Genomic DNA, 18439 nt, shown 5'->3' with positions numbered 1-18439 from the left:
AGCCAGGGCTCCCCACGCAGAGGGGTCAGGCTCTATTTCCACATGGCTGGATAGAGTCATTGCCCAATCCAGACAAGTGGCAATGGCCTGGCTCGAGCCCAAGCCAGCTGAATGGAAATGGCCAGGGCTAATGCAGCCATATGGAAATCGTCCAACCATGGCTAATGTACATGTGGGGTGCCAGCTGGGGTCTAATGTAGCTGCACAAGATTGGGCTCCTGGCAGGCCTTTCCCATGTGGCTGAATCAGGCCACAGATGGGTCAGGACCACACACTGGATTGGGCCCACAAGTGGGATCTGGCCCACAGATAGACCTGGGAACACTCACCCAGTCCACAGGCTGAAAATGTCAGGCACCAGTGGTATATATGATATTCAACATGTTTTTAAATCTTTGCGTATAAATATCAAGTAGATAAACAAGGTAATTTAATTTTCTACCACAACAGGAATGCTTTTGTTTGAAGCAACTGTTACAATGCCTCTCAAAAACTCTTTTACAGGTTATTCTTTCCCGACTTCCATTGCCTCAGATTAATCATGCTGGTTGTAGTTAGAATGATGAAAATACACTTATATGTGGATGCTTTATTGAATTCTCAAGGCCTGAAAGAAATTCAGGCAAACAACATCTCACTTCTTTATTCCCCAATTAATTTTCAATTATTGATGACACTATGGATGAAAATAATGTTACCCTTTGCCATTCACAAAACCTGAGTTTCTCCAATAATGAGAACTAAAGTAACATCCAAGTATTTTTAAAATGTAATTCTATTTTTAATCCAAGTGACTGCATATGATCACACTCCAAATATTGTCCCTGCATTTGCCTTAATGCCACATAAATCTTATTTTGTGTAGCTCTTTCCCAGGATTTTGTCCCCTTTTTTGTACATGCCCTGGAAATGTAGTTACAATACTTACCCTATTTTAATTTCTTCTCTTCAACATTTTAGTTGCTCATTTAATAAAAAAGAATGTGTATGTGTCTGAGAAGCTTACTGTCTTTCCGTTCCAGTCTTGAAGGGAAAGACACCCTACCCCTCACTCAACTAAAGATCCAGCTAATTTTCTTATTGCTTACTCTGCATTAGGGGACTACAAAACTGTAGTTTGTTCTATGGTTTTCTTCAGGTTATTCAACTGGGAAGAAGAGGCCTACCCACCTCCCCAGAAATGACAGGGCACTTGGGTCAGTTATATGACCCATGTTATATCACTACCCAGCTCCTTCTACTGCCTTGGCTACTTTTCCAACAGTCTCTTCTTGGGGCACAGTCACAATGTTATGGGGAATTCATATCAGATAATCCTGATAGAATGGGAGTAATTTGCTTCTACAATCTCCAAGCCATTTAGAAAGGAAAAATGCCCAAAAGAGCATTCATATTCTGATTTTTCCTACCAAAAGGAAAAGAGTGTTCAAAACAAAAATCTAGATTTGGAAAAACTGCTGCAATCTGTCGTGCCTCATGTCCCTATTTTTCTCTGTGGGCTAAGTTCCTAAGTGGGCTACATCGCCCATAATTCACCACATCTAGAGACTCCAAGAATGCAATATTGTACCTCATCAATAGAGGGGACCATGGTGTATCACAGGAGATGTTGTATAGCTAGAGACCAACCAACAGAGGATAAAGAGGATGGAAGGTACCACAGGGGCATGCCTAAATTAAATTTTTCACTTTTCATCTAAAGCTTATAATTGAAAAGTTTTACTTTTATATTTCTTGCTGAAAAATCTGACCTTCCTAAAGAGGGAAAGAAAACCTCTAACCAATTCTGTCCATTAGGTTTAAAAACTTGGATGTAGGAACTTAACTCTAGGCATCTAAGTTTGACATTTGGGGTTTAAATCCATTAAATGTCATAGTTTATGTTTAACATCCATGGGATTACTGGCTTGAAAGGTTACCCTCTCTCTTGTTCACTCACTAAAAGAAACAGAAAAATATGAGAATTAAATTAAAAATATGTACTTATTCTCTAGGATACCTAAAATAATACTACATCTTACACATTTTATTAACAGAATATAATTTTACCTTTTGCTATAGTACTTTGACACTACTGACTCTATTTAGTAAATATCTTAAGTAATTCAAGTATGTCATACAATCTTTAGTAGGCTAAAAATTCTTTTTAGACTAGAAAATCAATTATAACCTGGGCTTCTATTAATAACATATATGCAAGGATATGCCATGTGCACAGGGCATAAAATTCACCCCACCTGTATAAAGCCTGAGTTTTAAAAAATTTTCTGCAAGTGATAAATGAAGAAGGTGAGGAAGTGAAATTCATCGTCCCCAATGCATGATCACAATATGGGTCTGTCTTGCTGGGCTCCCCATAAGCTCGAGTAGCAGTCATAGCTACTTCATGCCAGCTGCAGTGAGACCACTAGTTAAGATCCACAACTTGTCCTCTGACCTGCTTCAAAAATACCGATGTACCTGTGCATTTATAAATTTTACCTTTTGTGTGGTGCTCTGGCTGTCCTTAAACAGTCCTTCTGCCTAAACCAGTGGTTCTCAGCCTTTAGACTCAAGGCATCCCTTAGAAAATGGTAGCTCTCAGCTTTTGCCCTTTTTTAACTACAGAATTATAATGGAGCAATCCTTCTGTCACAAGCAACTCAAAGACCACAACAGCTCAGAATTCTGTTGACTCTAGGAGTTTCCATCTGGTTTTATCCTGAGATTCGTGTTTGTACACCTAACAGTGCTAATATTGCGTGACATTCTGCAGCACCCTTGAAGGATCTCAAGGCACCCAAAGGTGCCACAGCACCCTGATTGATAATTACTGGACTAGCCCATATGTGATCATGCAACTGAATGACAACTTGGAACAGTCTTAATGTAGGGCTTAAGTGGTATAAGAGACCTTGTGCTGGACCACTACAGAAAGAATAAAAATTGTAAGTGCAAAATTGCATCAAGTACAGCATGTTCTCAAAATACAGTACTTACCATCTCAAATTGAAGGTCAATAATATTTTACAAGATAAATTATAGTTACCCATATTTTCCAAAGGGCATACCCATATTCATCAACAAAATCCATCATGCTGTTTTTCCAACAAACAACCATGCAGTCAGTTCAATGTAGACACAGCATGGTCATACGTCAGCTGTCTATGACACATACACAGCGTCTATGAGACGCTGACACATGCGTCTATGTCTGACACACAGATAAATGTGTAGGACAGTTTGAATGTATTTATTTGTGTTGGTATCAGCAACTGGAAAAAACTGCTCTGAAACTTAACCTAATGACTTCTCTGAGTTTGCAGAACTAGGCAGTACCAGAGATAACTGAGACTCATTCAGGCTCAGTATAGAAAAGTTGGCAAACTAATTCCTGGTTATACTGTAGTACATGTGGTAACATTCTGTGCAAATGTAAAGATCTTGAAGACCTGATTTTCTTCTTCACCTTTCATAAATATGGGTACTTATAAATTAGTTTTAAATCTCACTCTCTTCCTTTTTCTGTTTCCAAATATATGCACACACACGAGTGCAGAGGCTGTCAAAATCATACAGAAAATTAATTTCCCTGCTAAGACCTTCCAGCTTATATGAGAGCACTGTGGCTCCAGTTCATGGAGTTTCACAGTCCTTAATATTTGCTTCTTGTTTCAAATTTGTTTGTTCCAAGTTGTATCAGAAAAATCTGTGAATTTGGCTATCTGTAAATCTCCACAACCTCTCACTATGTGTGTTGCTGCCTTGTATGCATGGGTCTGGTATTCTGCAAGCCTGTCCCTTTCAGCCTGACCTTTTCAGAGCATACCTCCCAGGTTTCCTTGTGTTTTTCAAGGGTTCTTTGGGACACAGTCTGTCATTGTATGCTATATCCTTAAAGAAAAAGTTCCCATGAATATCTTTGGGCAAGAAGGGTAGACTGAGGTTTGGAACATGACTCGATACTGAAAATTAGTAATGAAATCAGTCTTTCTTAATACAACATTTAGCAGGCTACATAGGCAGTTAGATACTGGAGAAATCTTTATTTATTTATTAATTTGTAGTTCAGTTCTTTTTAGAAGTGGAATACACACCAATAAAGCCAATTTATGCCCTTACATCAGTGATTCTCAACTGGGGTGCCACAGCTCTACCATGTCTTGAGATCTTTCCAAGGATGCCATGGAATGCCAATGAGTGTTAGCTTTGGTAGGTTAGCAAACATGATTCACATTATAAACCCAGAGGGTGCCTGTACATGAGCGTGGAGGCTGCTCCAATGCACTGCAATTACAGCCCATCGGAGCAGACTCAATTAATCAAATCTGCTGGAATGTGGTAATTACCAAGCTCCAGGAGCCTCCCATATCTCACATATCAGCAACCCCGTGCTTCAAAATGGTGATGGGGGAGGATGAACTAAAGCTTGTCAAGTTTGTCATTAGGACATGGCCACTCAGTTAAGTAGCTAACCAGTCAGATACAAACAAAGGGTCTGCAGACATGGTATGAGCCACAAATTAAAATGCATTGTTTCAGTGGTATACCGTGGGTCTCCAGTGCCCAGGGGCCAATACTTCCATTTGTGCCTCCCCCCCGTCAGTGGCCAATTGCCAAGTGGTGGGGGGCACCCAACTGCCAAGCCCAGAAATGCTGGTGGTGAAACCAGAAGTGCCCCCAGGGAACTGAGTACCCCCCAGGGGGCCCAGCTAGCACTCCCCCAAACCAGAGCCCAGGGGCATGGCCCCTCCCTGCCCCCCCCATTGGTATGCCACTGGCATTGTTCTTCAAACTCATTGTATACCTGTGTTTATTGGACCTGGTGATCAATACACTGTGGTTTTTCTGAGTTTGCTGGAGAAGAATTGTTCTATTATTTTTCTGTAGTCAAAAAATGAGTGAAACTAAGAGCTGGCATTATCTGAGGAGTGCCTCGAGTGTAATGAGGGGTGCCTTAAATCTAACAAGGTTGAGAACCACTGCCATAGATCATTGCCAAAGCCAATTCTTAGGGTCAGCAACAGTAAGAATTTTCTCAGGTAAGCAAAGCAGACACAATGAATGCCACCAAATAACTACATAGCGTAAGAAAGCCTTTAAGTACAGAAACAGACTGAAAAAAGGGAGCTATGTGTCTATGAAACTTGATTGTGTCTAGCTGCACAGGAGGAACTAAGGAGAAACAAAATCAATCATCTTTGAGAATAGAAGTTCTAAGAGTATGCATTCTGAACAAAACTTCTAGCAGCTTCTTCTTAAATCACAGATAAGGAGAAAGACTACAGTTAATTACTAATCTAAGTCAAAGAGAAAGCCTGATGTGTTTGAAAACCATAGATAATTATTTGTGGGAAACTTGAAGCCTCACACCCAACCACCAAACCTGGAGGGCTGGGAGATTTTCATCCCCCCATCTCCTTATCCATCAAGCAGTCCGGCCAGGACTAGAACTCCCACCAACGTAGCTCATTGGGTCACAGAAACTTGCAAGCAGCTCTGTCATGCCAAAGTAATGGAATGGTACACATATAAAGCCCAAGCAGAAAAGGATGGTATATCCTCCCAGCGGTTTCTTGTCAACCTGTGTTGAGCACCTTGCAGGGTCTAACCACAGTTTTGCTGAAAACGTATCTTTTGATGTCATACCTCTCCATGGACTGAGACCTAGTAGTGGTAGAGAAGCCTGTGTGTCCCAATGATCCTCAGAGCTATGTCCCCTAGAGTCTCACACTCCTAGCAGCATCATCCATTGTGAACAGACTTGAGGGGAGGTTCCAGACAAACCATGGCAAAGCCCCAAGACCTCAGTGGCAGATTAGGCAGAAGATGTCAGGATCACAATAGCTGTAAAGATGGAAAAAGACTGTAACAAGATGGAGGTCTGCTGTCATCCAGGGTTCTCCTTTACCACTGGTCCCAGATCTCCAGCTTGTCAAGATCATGTTATTGCTGTTTCCTCACAACAGCTTCTTTACTTTAAACAGTCACGCACAGGTTTCTACCACAGAAATCAATGTGCTCTCCTGTATCATCTTCCAGAAGCTCTGAAGTGATGGACCAGTGGCTACCACAACTGAGTAATCCCATTCAGGATTTAAGGATCCCCTCTGCTCACCCCACAGGAGAAATCAGCTAGAAAAGGTGTCATAAATCTAAGCTGTCTTATCTTCTCCTGGCTGGATAACCATGTCCAGTGGGATCACTCTCTCTGGGGTTGAAAACATCATAAGGCGACAATAATTTTTGCAACATGGAATGTTTGCACCTTGATGGATAACCAAGACAACAAATGACAAAGAGAACTGCTATCATATCCAGAGAACTAGTTAGATACAACTTTGACACTGCGGCTCTGATTGAGACAAAATGATAAATTGAGGATCAGCTGAGGATAGTGAGTAGAAGCTAAATCTTTTTCTGGAAGGAGAAACCGGCCTGGGACAGAGGCATTCACAGTGTCTCCCTCTCCATCAAGAATCAGCTCATCAGTCAACTTATGGAGCTCCCATGAGTATAAATGTCTTATGACCAGTACACCATCATCATCAGTGCATACACTCCAGAGCTTGATGGTGATGACAATGTCAAAGAACAGTTCTACCCCAACCTTGACCATGTTGTGAGTAATACTTACACAGAGAGGACAAGTTCATTCTCCTGGGTGACTTTAGCACCAGAGTTAGACATGACCAATAACTCTGGAGTGGCACAATTGGGAAGGAAGGAGTAGGGAAAGCCAATGCCAATAAATGCATAGAGCAGTTTTGTGACCACAAACACCATCTTCAGACAGAATGAAAAATATAAGACCACCTGAAAACACCCCACTCTAACCACTGGTATCTCCCAAACCCTATTATTGTTAGGGCTCATCTGACAAGTAGGGTCAAGCAAGGATATGTCATCACCCCTGCTCTGTTCTCCAACTTCTCTGGACTGAAAATTGTGTGTGGATTCCTGACTCTCGACTCCCAAAACAAGTACTCTACTCCTGATCAGTAATGACCTGAGATCTCAAATGTTACGAGGATACATTGAAAGCATACCTCAACAAAAAACCAAAAACAAACAAACAAACAAAAAAAACCTGATACCAACACCAGGAGTTGGGAGGAGCTGGCTGCCAACTGACTCCAATGGTGCCACAACCTCAACCAAGAAGCAGCCTGTCTTGAAGTATGACATCTTGGCCTCAAAGCAGAGAAGGGCGTGCAGAAAAGGAGAGAAATCTCAGCCTGCAGCCTACTCTCCCCTGTGGAAAGACCTGCAACTTCTGTGGAAGCATCTGAAGCTTAAGGATTGGACTTTTAAATAACCACAAGACCTATCCATGAGCCATTATAGAGATCACCCTCAAACTGAGGGATTTCCACTGACAACATCTTTTTTCCAAGAGATTACTTCCTGCCTGTCTTTATATTACTTGGAGTTTGAGTGTTGCAAATTTCCTCACATCTCTGCAACCCACCTAACATCACCATTGCTGCATAACCCAACCTTGTTCTGGTCTGACAAGTACAGAAACTGGGACAAGGCTGTAAGACGGTGGTTGGCAGCAAAAAGTTGAGCAAGTGGCTACAAAGCAGAGGTAGCTGCAATCTTATGACAATGAGGAGCAGCAACCTAAGTTTTAGAGTGGGCAAGATGCTGATACAAGTAAACATTGGTCCATGCAGCAGTCTCTTGTCCATCTGAATATATTTTTAAGAACATTTTCAGTACTCAGTTTTATGTATTCTATTCTTTTGATTTTTATTAAGATTTTATACTTGGCATCTTCAGGGAGGAGGAAAAAGAAAGGGAGGGGAGAGAAAGTAGGAAGGAGAGAGAAATTCCTTTGGGATTTGGGATGCTAAATTAGTTCTCGAATACACAAGTCAAAACTTGGCATTCCTTGGTTTTGAGCCAGTATAATGTTGTTATTGGCTGTGGTGGATGGAATTTCAGTCTTTATTGGAATAAATTTTAATTGTTTTGCCATGTGCTTTCTCAATGCATACATAAAACTCTGCATGCTGAACAGTAGAACTTCTCAGTAAATACATTTTATTCTTTAAAGAGATTATAATGTATTCTGCCTTCAGTTCAGTTCTGGTTAAACTTCTAAATATAGTGATTAAAATGTAAATGACAGTAAAACTATACAATATAATTTTTGAAAGATAGCAGAGAGAATATGAGTTATTTTTCCTTATCTCTAAAGTTATCCAAAAAAGAAAATGGAAAGAACCAGGGCATATGTCAAGAACTGCTGCTATGGCATTTGGGTCATGGGACAACTGCAGGAACATGTAAATAAGACTGACCAATGGAATCTCTCGACGGAATTGTATTTAAAGAGTTTTCTTTATGAGATTTCAAAAGATAGCAGACATGAAAAGAGCAACCCAGGACAAAGGGGGTGACAAAGCCCATATTAAAGGAGATGAATTCAGATTCAAGATTTCTGTGCCACCAGTGCTAAAGCAAATTACAGTTTGTAACGACATTTAGAAGATTAACTTATTTTATGACATTTTTCCCTTTATTACACAAGAGTTCTCTGTTGAAAGATCAGCCTGAAGATGACAATTTGCAGTCACTTCTGTCCAGGTAGTGCCTAAGTTATTCAGCTCTTCTTTACAGATTAAGTAGAAGCTTTACTCAGCCTAAACAACCATAAACTTCAGGTAAAGATCTTTAAACAATCGTTAGTTGTATATCTTAGTGATGGCATTGCAAAAAACCTGGAAGAACCACATGTTCATTTCAGTTACAGGCATATGAAAAAAAGTAAATTGTAGTAATTTCTGCCAGTTCCTCTTCAGGGAAATTGATTATATGATTCTATTTCTGCTTTATAATTTGAGAGTCTAGCGTTCTTCTAGAACCAATAATCATGGCCTTAGTGTGGGAAAAAAAATCTCCCCCCTACCTATTTAGAATTAACATCAGTTTTTCTGGACAAAACACAAAGATGTTAAAAATGCTGGTATTAACCATAAGATTTCCAGCATTCTGTTTGGAAAACATGGAAAACATCTACAAACATGCATCCATTTCCACATAACACAGATGATAATCTTTAGCATTGCTGCCATGATGACTTCTGGCTACCTATTTGTTCTCTGGGTATCTTGTAAATATTAATTAGGGGTGTGTGAAGCAAGCCGTATTCAGTTTGGATTCAGCCCGATTCAGGGGGCAATGATTCAATTCGTTGATTTGGATCACTGTCCCAATTCAAAGACCATATGAGGAGAGGCTGAGGGACCTGGGACTCTTCAGTTTGCAGAAGAGAAGGCTCAGAGGGCACTTGGTGGCAGCCTACAACTTCATAAGAGGGGTACATCAGGACCTCAGAGAACATCTGTTCATCAGAGCTCCCCAAGGGATAACAAGGTCTAACGGCCAAGGTCTAACTCCAGAAAGGCTGATTTAGACAGGATATAAGAAGAAAGTTATTTATGGTGCATGTGTCCAGGATCTGAAACAAACTGCCCCGAGAAGTGCAAGCACCTACTCTGGACTCCTTCAAAAAACAGTTGGATTTATTTCTTGCTGGGGTCACTTGATCCCAGCTGGCTTCCCATGTATGGTGGGGAGGGCTGGACCCCATGATCTCATGAGGTCTCTTCCAGCCCCTACTGTCTGTGAAATATATGATTTGGCTGAATGAAAATCTGATGATTTGATGCTGATTCAGCGAATCAGTGATTCAGCCATAGACATAGCTTTAAATATTTTTTCTACATACTTTGAGGTACCAAGCATGGCTTGTGAACACTGTGATGGTGGGGTAGATGGAGCGTCCCACAGGACAGTGGGGGCGGGGAGGGGAGGAGAGCCTGCATGCTTGGTGGCAAATCTGAAAGATCCAGTTCTGCCAGAAAGCATGCCCCTCCCCCCCCCGCGCTCCCCCAGCTTGGCAATCAACTGCAGGTGCCCCCACCAGACCCAGGAGGCACCAGTTGCCAAGCCAGGAGGCAGTGGGGGGGGGGGCTGCGCACTCCTTGGCGGACCTAGAAGTGGACCAGAACTGCTTCTGGTTCACTTCCGGGTCTACCACCAAATGCACTGGGGACTCCAGCTCATGCTCCTGTGCGATGCTGCATCCACCCTGGCATCTCAGCATTCATAAGTTGCCTGGTACCTTGAGGAATGTAGAAGAAAACATATAAAGCTGTGTCTACATCCAAATTGTCAAATCTCTCCGAATCAAATAGGAGGGTTCCAATTCGATTAAGAGAGATTAAAGGGTCTCCTGACTCGATTCAGATTCAGAGATTTGCCTGCCAAATCGGGCGGAATATCCACTGAATCAAATCAGCAACTGAAGCTTTGCACAGCCCTAGTATTCATGAACTGACACAGTAACCAAAAAACCCCCAAAAAGCCAATAGCAGAAACTCTGTATGTAAGCAAACCTTCCTATAGAACTCATTCTTTAGAACAGTACGATGAAGAACAAGTATCAAAGTACTGCTTGTCTGCTTCCAACATGTATTTTAGAGTCAAGATTCTTCATTATATAGCTTGAAATCTGTTATTCCTACTTTTTTAGTCTGATAATGGTAAATTATCAGCACAAAAGGGCTGATCTTGCCCTAGCATATAGGAGATGGTAAGCACTGTACATCTAATTAAATCAATAAATCTATCATCATAACGTTTTGGTCACAAATCTATTATCATAATGTCTATCACACTTTTTTAATATGCCCAGCCTTCTGCTGTCCTGTTCTAAAGGTATTATCAGTACACGCTACATACTCTACTGGTTTTTTAAATATTTTTTCTACTATCTACAGTCCTTGTAACATGAATATTGGTTTTCAAATGCAAGCACTGAACACATTTTAAACCTTTCAATCTAGATCTGAAATAATTTATATATATTACTTATGTTACAGTAACGAGTATCTCCTCCTCCTCATTTATATCTCCCTTTTAAATTCACTTTTTTCATGACACTTTTGAGAAATAAACTAAAAATAGTTGTGAGAAAGCCTATCAACTAACATTCCAAAGGAAGTATATTACCTTTTTCTAGCCATTACTTTTGTTACTGGCTGCCTGAGGAACACCTACATATTCTACCACCTGCAGAATCAACTCTTTAGTAAGTAAGATTTTGGGGGGAGGAACTGGATCTATTTTTTATATGGAAAAAATGCTTTGAATATCTTTAGCACTGAAGAAATAAGTCTTCAAAAGCCATCACTGTACTACAATACACATAGAGGAGTAAATGTTTTTAATTTCAGGAGATCTAATTCTCATTTACACTAAGTTTTCTATGTATTCCTTTTGTAGTACACATTTAACTTTACTTCAAAGCCACTTCATAGTGCTAAAATGGGCTAGAATTGCCTTTTTATAACAAAGAATCAGGTTTAGCAATATCCAAACTCAAGAGATAAATTCTGGTTTTCATTTTTATAAAAACTCTAACAACTATGAAGGAAATGAAGGGACGTAATTTTCTCTCAATACTAGTTCTCACACATCACAGTACCCATGTTCTCAAAATGACTACATACAAAGTGGTAGCTGCTAACACTTTAAAAGAGGCCTTCCTCTAATTCATCAGTTTGGTGATTCCTCTTTCCATAAACACATTATCTTCCAAATCCATCTTCCAATACAATTACCACCATGTACCAAAACATCTCTATCAGTTCTATAGTCTCCTCTGCAAATTGAAATTTCTTTCCAGTCCCCTCCTGTTACACACACCATTCCTCTACCTAGAAGTTGTTCACAGTAATGACTGTTATTAGATGGGTATTCTGTAACCTCTGATGACCATGATACTATCAGGAAACTCATTCTACTTTGGAGAAATGGGGTAGGATCAGGGCACCTCTAAGGTCAACCAAGAAATCAATTAGAAATGGCTCCCCTTCCATTCTTAGACTGGGCATGTCCAGATGAGCATGCACGTGCCTGCTGCCCCGCCTCAAACCCCTTTAAAGCGGAGTAACAGGCACATGCAGGAACTAAAAAATGTTCCCCACACTGCAAGTTTGCAGTGTGAGAAGAAAATTAGACCCCTGGATATACAAAAAAATACTCAGCAATAGAGCGGAGCAAGGCACAGTTCAAGACCATGCCTGGAGCCAGTCCTCCAAAAGAGATGCTCTGGTTTTTGCCAGAGCATCTCTTTGGTGTTCCTGCTGCCCCCGGCACTGTCTAAGGTAAGTTTAGGGGAGGGGGTTTCATGGGTGTCAGGGGGGTAAGGGGTGGCAGGGAGATGTGGTGGGGGTTGGAAAGTGGGGGGACATGTCCCTGGGGCTGTGGGGAGAAGAGGACCTGGCCCAGATCCCTGAGGCTTGCTAGTCTGGCTTTGCACCAGAGCAGGTCACACGGCTCCAGGGCAAGCCGACCCGGGTCCTGCTGGCCCCAGTTGGCTCATGTTCCCCGGCCCGGCCCGGTGAATGGAGACTGTGTAGAACCAAACCAGGTCCTGCTGGCCTTGGGGCTGCTTATGCCACCCGGCTGCCAGGCGGCACAAGCAGCCCCAGGGCCAGCAGGACCTGGCTCATCTCTGCATGGTCCCCATGCACCAGGCTAGGTCCTGTAGCTATAGGAAGCGCCTGACCGGGTGGCAGAACCCAGCATGGCACATGGGAACCATATGCCACACCAGCTCCTGTCATCATGGGTCAGGCCCCAGGGCTGGCTCCCGCCTCTGCCCCGTGCCTGCAGCAGGGTGAGGACCTGGCCCAGCCCCATGTGGTTTGCTAGTCCGGCTTTCCACCAAAGCAGGTCACAGGACTCCGGGAGGTGCAGCTCCTGTGCGCACCTCCCGGAGCTGTGCGACTCACTCTGGTGCAAGCCCAGACTAGCAAGCTGCAGGGATCTGGACCCAGCCCAGCTGGGCTGCAGAGGGACCCCAGGACCTGGCTGGGCTTGGCACATGGTCCCCGCATGCTGCACTGGGTCCTGTCACCATGGGCCCAGCCCAGCTGGGCTGCAGAAGGGACCCAGGACTGCGGTGGGCCTGGCACACGGTCGCGGCATGCTGCACCAGGTCCTGCTGCCATTAGGCCAGAATGGCTGGGCAGCAAGAGCAGCCCCAGGGCCTGCAGAACCACAGGTGCTGGTCCCAGGCTTTAGTTCCCCCTGGCTGCAGATCTGGGAAGAGCCAGGCAGGGTTATTTTGTCCCAAGGGGCACACACCAAAATGAATGTCCAAGCACGTGCGCTGAGGCAAAAAGCCCCAGCTCAAACTTGCACTGCTTCTATTTGAGCTGCTGCAAGCGCACATGCTTGCATATGTGGACGCGTCCTTTGGGTCTTTCCATCAGGTATAATGTAGGTCAGGTGGAAGACCAGATATCTCAGCACCTACAGGTATGAGATGGTTTCTCTTCTCTAGTATGTTTTAGGGTAAAGTACACAATAGGAGCACATGGACACATGAAGGGGGTTTAGTCCTCAAGATTAGTCCACTATATTACGGGAGTACATCAAAGGGGTGCAATCATTTTTTGTTTTTTTGGTTGGAGCCAGAGCCTGCCTGTGGCCGGGGGAGAGCTGCTGGTTGGCCAAGTGGTCCCTGAGCTGCAGGAGTCCCCAGTCCTTTCCTCCACAGCAGCGTCACCCTCCGAGAGCCACCCAGACAAGCTGCTAGTGGGCCAGGTGCTGCCCCAGCTCAAAGGCAGCAGCCAGCCTGATTCAACTGTTTCCCAAGTCTGCTTAGGGAGCAGCTCCCAGCAGGCTCTCAGCGGGTGGGCTCGGGGAATAGCAGAAGAGCCACCCGTATGATCAGAGACTTGCATGGCAAGTCATCCGAGGAAAGGCTGAGGGACCTGAGACTCTTCAGCCTGAAAAAGAGAAGGCTGAGAGGGGACTTGGTACCAGCTTGCCACTATGTTACGGGAGTACATCAAAGGCTTGGTGAACAACTGTTCACAGGGCACCCTTGGGGGAAACCTGGAGTAATGGCCAAAAACTTCTGGAAGACCATTTCAGGCTCAACACTAGGAAAAACTTCTTCACAGTTAGGGTGTCCAGACTGTGAAATAAGCTCCCTCCAGAAGTGGTGCAGTCAACTACTCTGGAGATCTTCAAGAGGAGACTGGATGGTCACTTTGCTGGGGTCATTTGGCCCCAGTTGTCTTTCCTGCTTGGTGCAGGGGCTGGACCCAATGATCTTCTGAGGTCCCTTCCAGCCTTACAATCTATGAATCTATGAATTGGGTTGGGTACTGCCTCTAAGCTGGGGCAGTACCTGGCCCACTAGCAGCCCACCCGGGTGGGTCTGGGGGGTGCCACTGCCATGGAGGGAAGGACCAGGGCCTCCCGCAGCTCAGGGGCTGCTAGGCCTGCCAGTAGGTCACCCCTCACCTTTGAAGAGGTGGGCAGGCTCTGCTAGAAAAAAAAAATTAGGCCCCTCACTGCTTCTGCCTTCAGGAAGAGTTTGCTAAAAGCAGAAGCAGTGAGAGTTCTGATCTTTTTTTTCCTGTGGAGTCTGCCTGCCTCTCCTGTGCCCGGAGATGGGAAGGCAGGGAGCAAGCTGACAGCTGCAATGCATTGTTGCAAACTAAACTACATCCAGATGTAGTTTACAACAATGCAAACTCATCTAAACTCCCCAAACTGGCGCACATGTAATGTGTGACTCAGGTAAGCTATACAAATGACATTTTCATCCGCTGTATATCATGTCAACCATCAAGTACCCTAGCCATCCAGGATCCTTTCCATATCTTTAACTACCAAGCACGAGTGGCGATGGCAGACAGTCACCAGAAGGGTGCAGGGCTTCCATTCAATACACAAATAGCTTGGCTTGTCCTCTTCCCGGGGTAATGCTGGTTTTGGATCAGAGAAGGACTACACAGAGCCCTATGCCCTCCTAGAGATATAAAAGAAAAGCTTCTATGCTGGCATCAGCAGTGAAAGGTCAAGTGTGCATCAGCTGTTTGAGTAAGCAGCAACCAACTTAATCCCAAGCTCTAATAGGAATGATAATTTTATTGAGCTGATCAGGCCTCTTCGCCTTTTGAGAAAGCGTATCAAATGTTTGTATCTCCTCTTAGAACACAGCTAATTCCAGTTCACCATGAACAAGTGATGTAGCTAAAGGTTATCCTGAGGATTTGGTGAAAATGTGAAAGAACTCTTCAGAACATACCTCTAATGTAATGGCCTCACTTGACATATGTGTGTAGGGGAGAGAGAGGCTCTCTGCAGAAACAGACCCAATTGCTCAGTTCTCCTCAGTGCTAGGACAAAAAAGTTATGTTTTCCAGGGTGACAGACTTCGAAAGATACAGACTTCTTTGAAATGAAGGCTGAGATTTCACCTTCATGGAAACCAAAAATAAGCACTTTTAAGAAGGGGAGTAACTCACCAGCATGCGTGTATTCATGACTTACTACTACCAAGGACAATTTCTCACATTCGGACAGTCTACACAAGGTCAATACTTCCCTCATCTAATCACTCATTTTTAAGAAAACCACTCATTTTTAAGAAAACCATTGCACAAAAAAAGCTCAGTGCTCACACCTTTCTGGCAAGATTCAAAAGTATCCTAAGGAAAATGAAAAAGAAATGACTGAAGAATGTAAAAAAGATACCAAAATATGCTATAGTTTTTAAAGAAAGAATGAACTATTATTTCCTACATATTCCTTGCCTGGATTTCTTGTTCATATATTTTTCCTTTTGGAAAAATCTTTCTTCATTCATACTTTCAAAATCACATTTCAGAAATATCAATTTCAAAACTGGGTTTTAATCACACAGTGCAATCAAATTACTTGGCATGCACACACCTCATAGATTTTGGAAGAGAGAGTGCTGTGCCAGCATCCCTGGATGAAACAGACTAATTTTTGCTTGCTATCTTCTCCTAGATAATAAAAGTGTGTACAAATAATTGTTTCTCACTCAGTTTTATTTTTCAGATGAATTTAGAACCAAGAAGGTGCTAGACTGACAGCAGAGATGCCAAATTGAGTTATGTTGTGACAGCTTTGGAATGTGGGGTAGGGATCATAATTTATATAACTTTAGGCATCGTAACTTATATTAAATGAGTTGGATTGTTAGCTGTTGTACTCCCAATGACCTAGGGCAGGTGCAGACCATTAGCCTGGAGTTGAAAGGCCATGTTACCAAATCCAAGAGATTCCCAGTTCCCCTTGTTAGGTACATTTAAAGTTCATGCACTTATTTTTCTTAAATTGTTTTAATAAAAACAAATGTTCAATAGCCATTGAGGTCTTTTATTCATTCATGATTTTGGTGTGTGTAGATGAAATAGGGGTCCTAAATTAAAGCGGTGGGTTTTAAAAAACACCGCTTCAATTTAGGATTGATTAAACCCCCATGTCATGCACACACCCTGATGACTTACCTGCCTGTCCAGTGGGGAGGGGAGGGTGAGCTGCCAGTGGGTGGAGCGGTCCCTGGGTTGGGAGGCGAGAGGGGGCTGGTGCTTCCCTCCACAGCAGCTGTGGACCCCACCCCCCCAGGCAGGACCCGCCCACAGGCACCTGGCTCAGGTGGTCACAGGGGGCACTGCAGCCACAGGGGGAAGCACCAGGCCCAAAAGCAGCTCAGACAGGCTGCAGGGGGAAGGAAAAAAAAAGATTAGGCTCACCAATTATATTGAGTGAAGCTGCTTTCCTGGGCTTCTATCAGGCTGCCTGCAGGGCCTCTTGCAGAGCCGTGGAGCTACATGGAGCCCAATGCCTTGCTCTGTGGCTGTAGGGGCAGCAAACTAAAAGTCCTTGAAGGAGTTTTAGTTTTCTGAGCCCCAAGTCATTTAAGGTGCATTACACTGAAGAATTTCGTACAGCAGCTGGAATTAATGCACAATTCGCTGCCAAGGCATGCAAACACCGACACTATTAAAGCGGTGCAAAAGCATTTAGCCCACTTTAAAGTGTTGGGCGCACACACCTCTCATTTCATCTACACATGGCCTTTGGCATCAATTTCAATTTTGATAAAGTCATTTTAGATAAGAATGTTTGCTTTCTAGTTCCTATCCACACTTCATTTTGCTCTAGTGAATAGTTCTTTAAAATCCCCACTTCCATGTGCAGCAAAATCAACCTACCAGTAATGATTTAAGATCCACTTCTCTCTTTATATATGGGACATAATTTCTCAGTATTTTCTACATCCTACTACCATGTACAAGGTACTCACACTTGTTTTGGTATTCAAATCAACATCAAGCATACAATTTATGTTAATCTGCTACAATCCTCACAAGACAAGCTAGAACTGAAATTAATTTTCATGTCCAAGATAATACATCTAGTTAAACAATTAATAACAAATACTTATGATATATGATAAACTGATGCTTTTAGCTCAAGGCTGGTGATTGTTCACTGGAGAATGTCAAACATTATGTGGCTCTTCTATTATGAAATAATTCCTATAAAAAACAAGATGTCTTTTTTAACTTTTATAATGCAGGAGATATGCTCCTTATCAAATACGGTCACATCTAAACTGCTTTATGGCAACATAAAATTGAGAAATCAGAAGATTTTCACCAGCATCACTTAAAATAATTTATTTCAGCTAAGAAACTTTGCTCACATGAATGAGAACTCAAACAAGAATTATGTTCATGCAATAAGAGAAGAGGTACTGATTTAACTGTGAGCAACAGCATGGTTATCTAAGCAATACAGCTCAACTGAAATATTGAGCCCCTGAAACTTGCAGTAATCTGTTTAGAATAAAATCACACACGTGAAAAACCACTAGCAACTGCCTGAAATAGGACACCCCAGCCACTTCCAAGCTGTACATGCTTCCCTGTGCAGCCTGGGGCTAGCTGAGAACTGTCCCGGACAGGGGCAGGTCCCAGCCAGCTCCAGGCTGAATGGGGAACTGTCCCTGTGCAAGGAGCTCCCAGCCCCTGCTCCACAATCACAATTGCAAGCATGGAGTGGGGGCTGCAGAGCTTGTTTCCAGCCTGTTCCCACCCCACACTCTGTGATTGCAGAGTAGGGGCTAGGAATAAGCTTCCAGCTTCTGCTCCTTGGGCTTATCTCCCAGCCCAAGTTTCACAGTCATGGGACTCAGGCTGGGAGACTCTTAACAGGGAGGCTCAGGCTGGGAGACCATTATCTCCCCTCCCAAGTTCTGCTGTCATGGGGCTCAGGCTGAGAGATAAGGGTCTCCCAGCCCCCACTCCTCAATCATGATCTGTGAGGAGGAGGCTTGGAGCTCCCTGTTGCCAGGGCAGGGGGACATAGTTCATGCTTGGGTTCCTGTGGCAGAGCCCACCCCAACAGCAGGCAGCTCCTGGGGGCAGGGAGCTATCTCCTGTCCCCTGGTGGATGGCTGACAGGGAGCAGATCTTGCTCCTGGTCAAGTGTCTAGATGAATCAACATGGGGCAATCAACATGGGTTCATCAGTGGCAGGTCTTGTCAGACCAACCTGGTGGCCTTTTACGATCAGGTCACCAAATCATTAGACGCAGGGGTTG

At 43.5% G+C, this 18439-nt stretch overlaps 1 protein-coding gene across 4 annotated transcripts in view; it reads right to left on the bottom strand.

The window, feature by feature from the left end:
* PDE1A (phosphodiesterase 1A) overlaps positions 1–18439 on the bottom strand; it is a 350365-nt gene that overhangs the window by 223224 nt on the left and 108702 nt on the right. The window lies entirely within an intron of this gene.

This window comes from Crocodylus porosus, unplaced genomic scaffold (genome assembly GCF_001723895.1).
Source record: "Crocodylus porosus isolate Cpor-Errol unplaced genomic scaffold, CroPor_comp1, whole genome shotgun sequence".
Lineage (NCBI taxonomy): Eukaryota > Metazoa > Chordata > Crocodylia > Crocodylidae > Crocodylus > Crocodylus porosus.
This window is presented reverse-complemented; position numbering and strand designations above follow the sequence as displayed.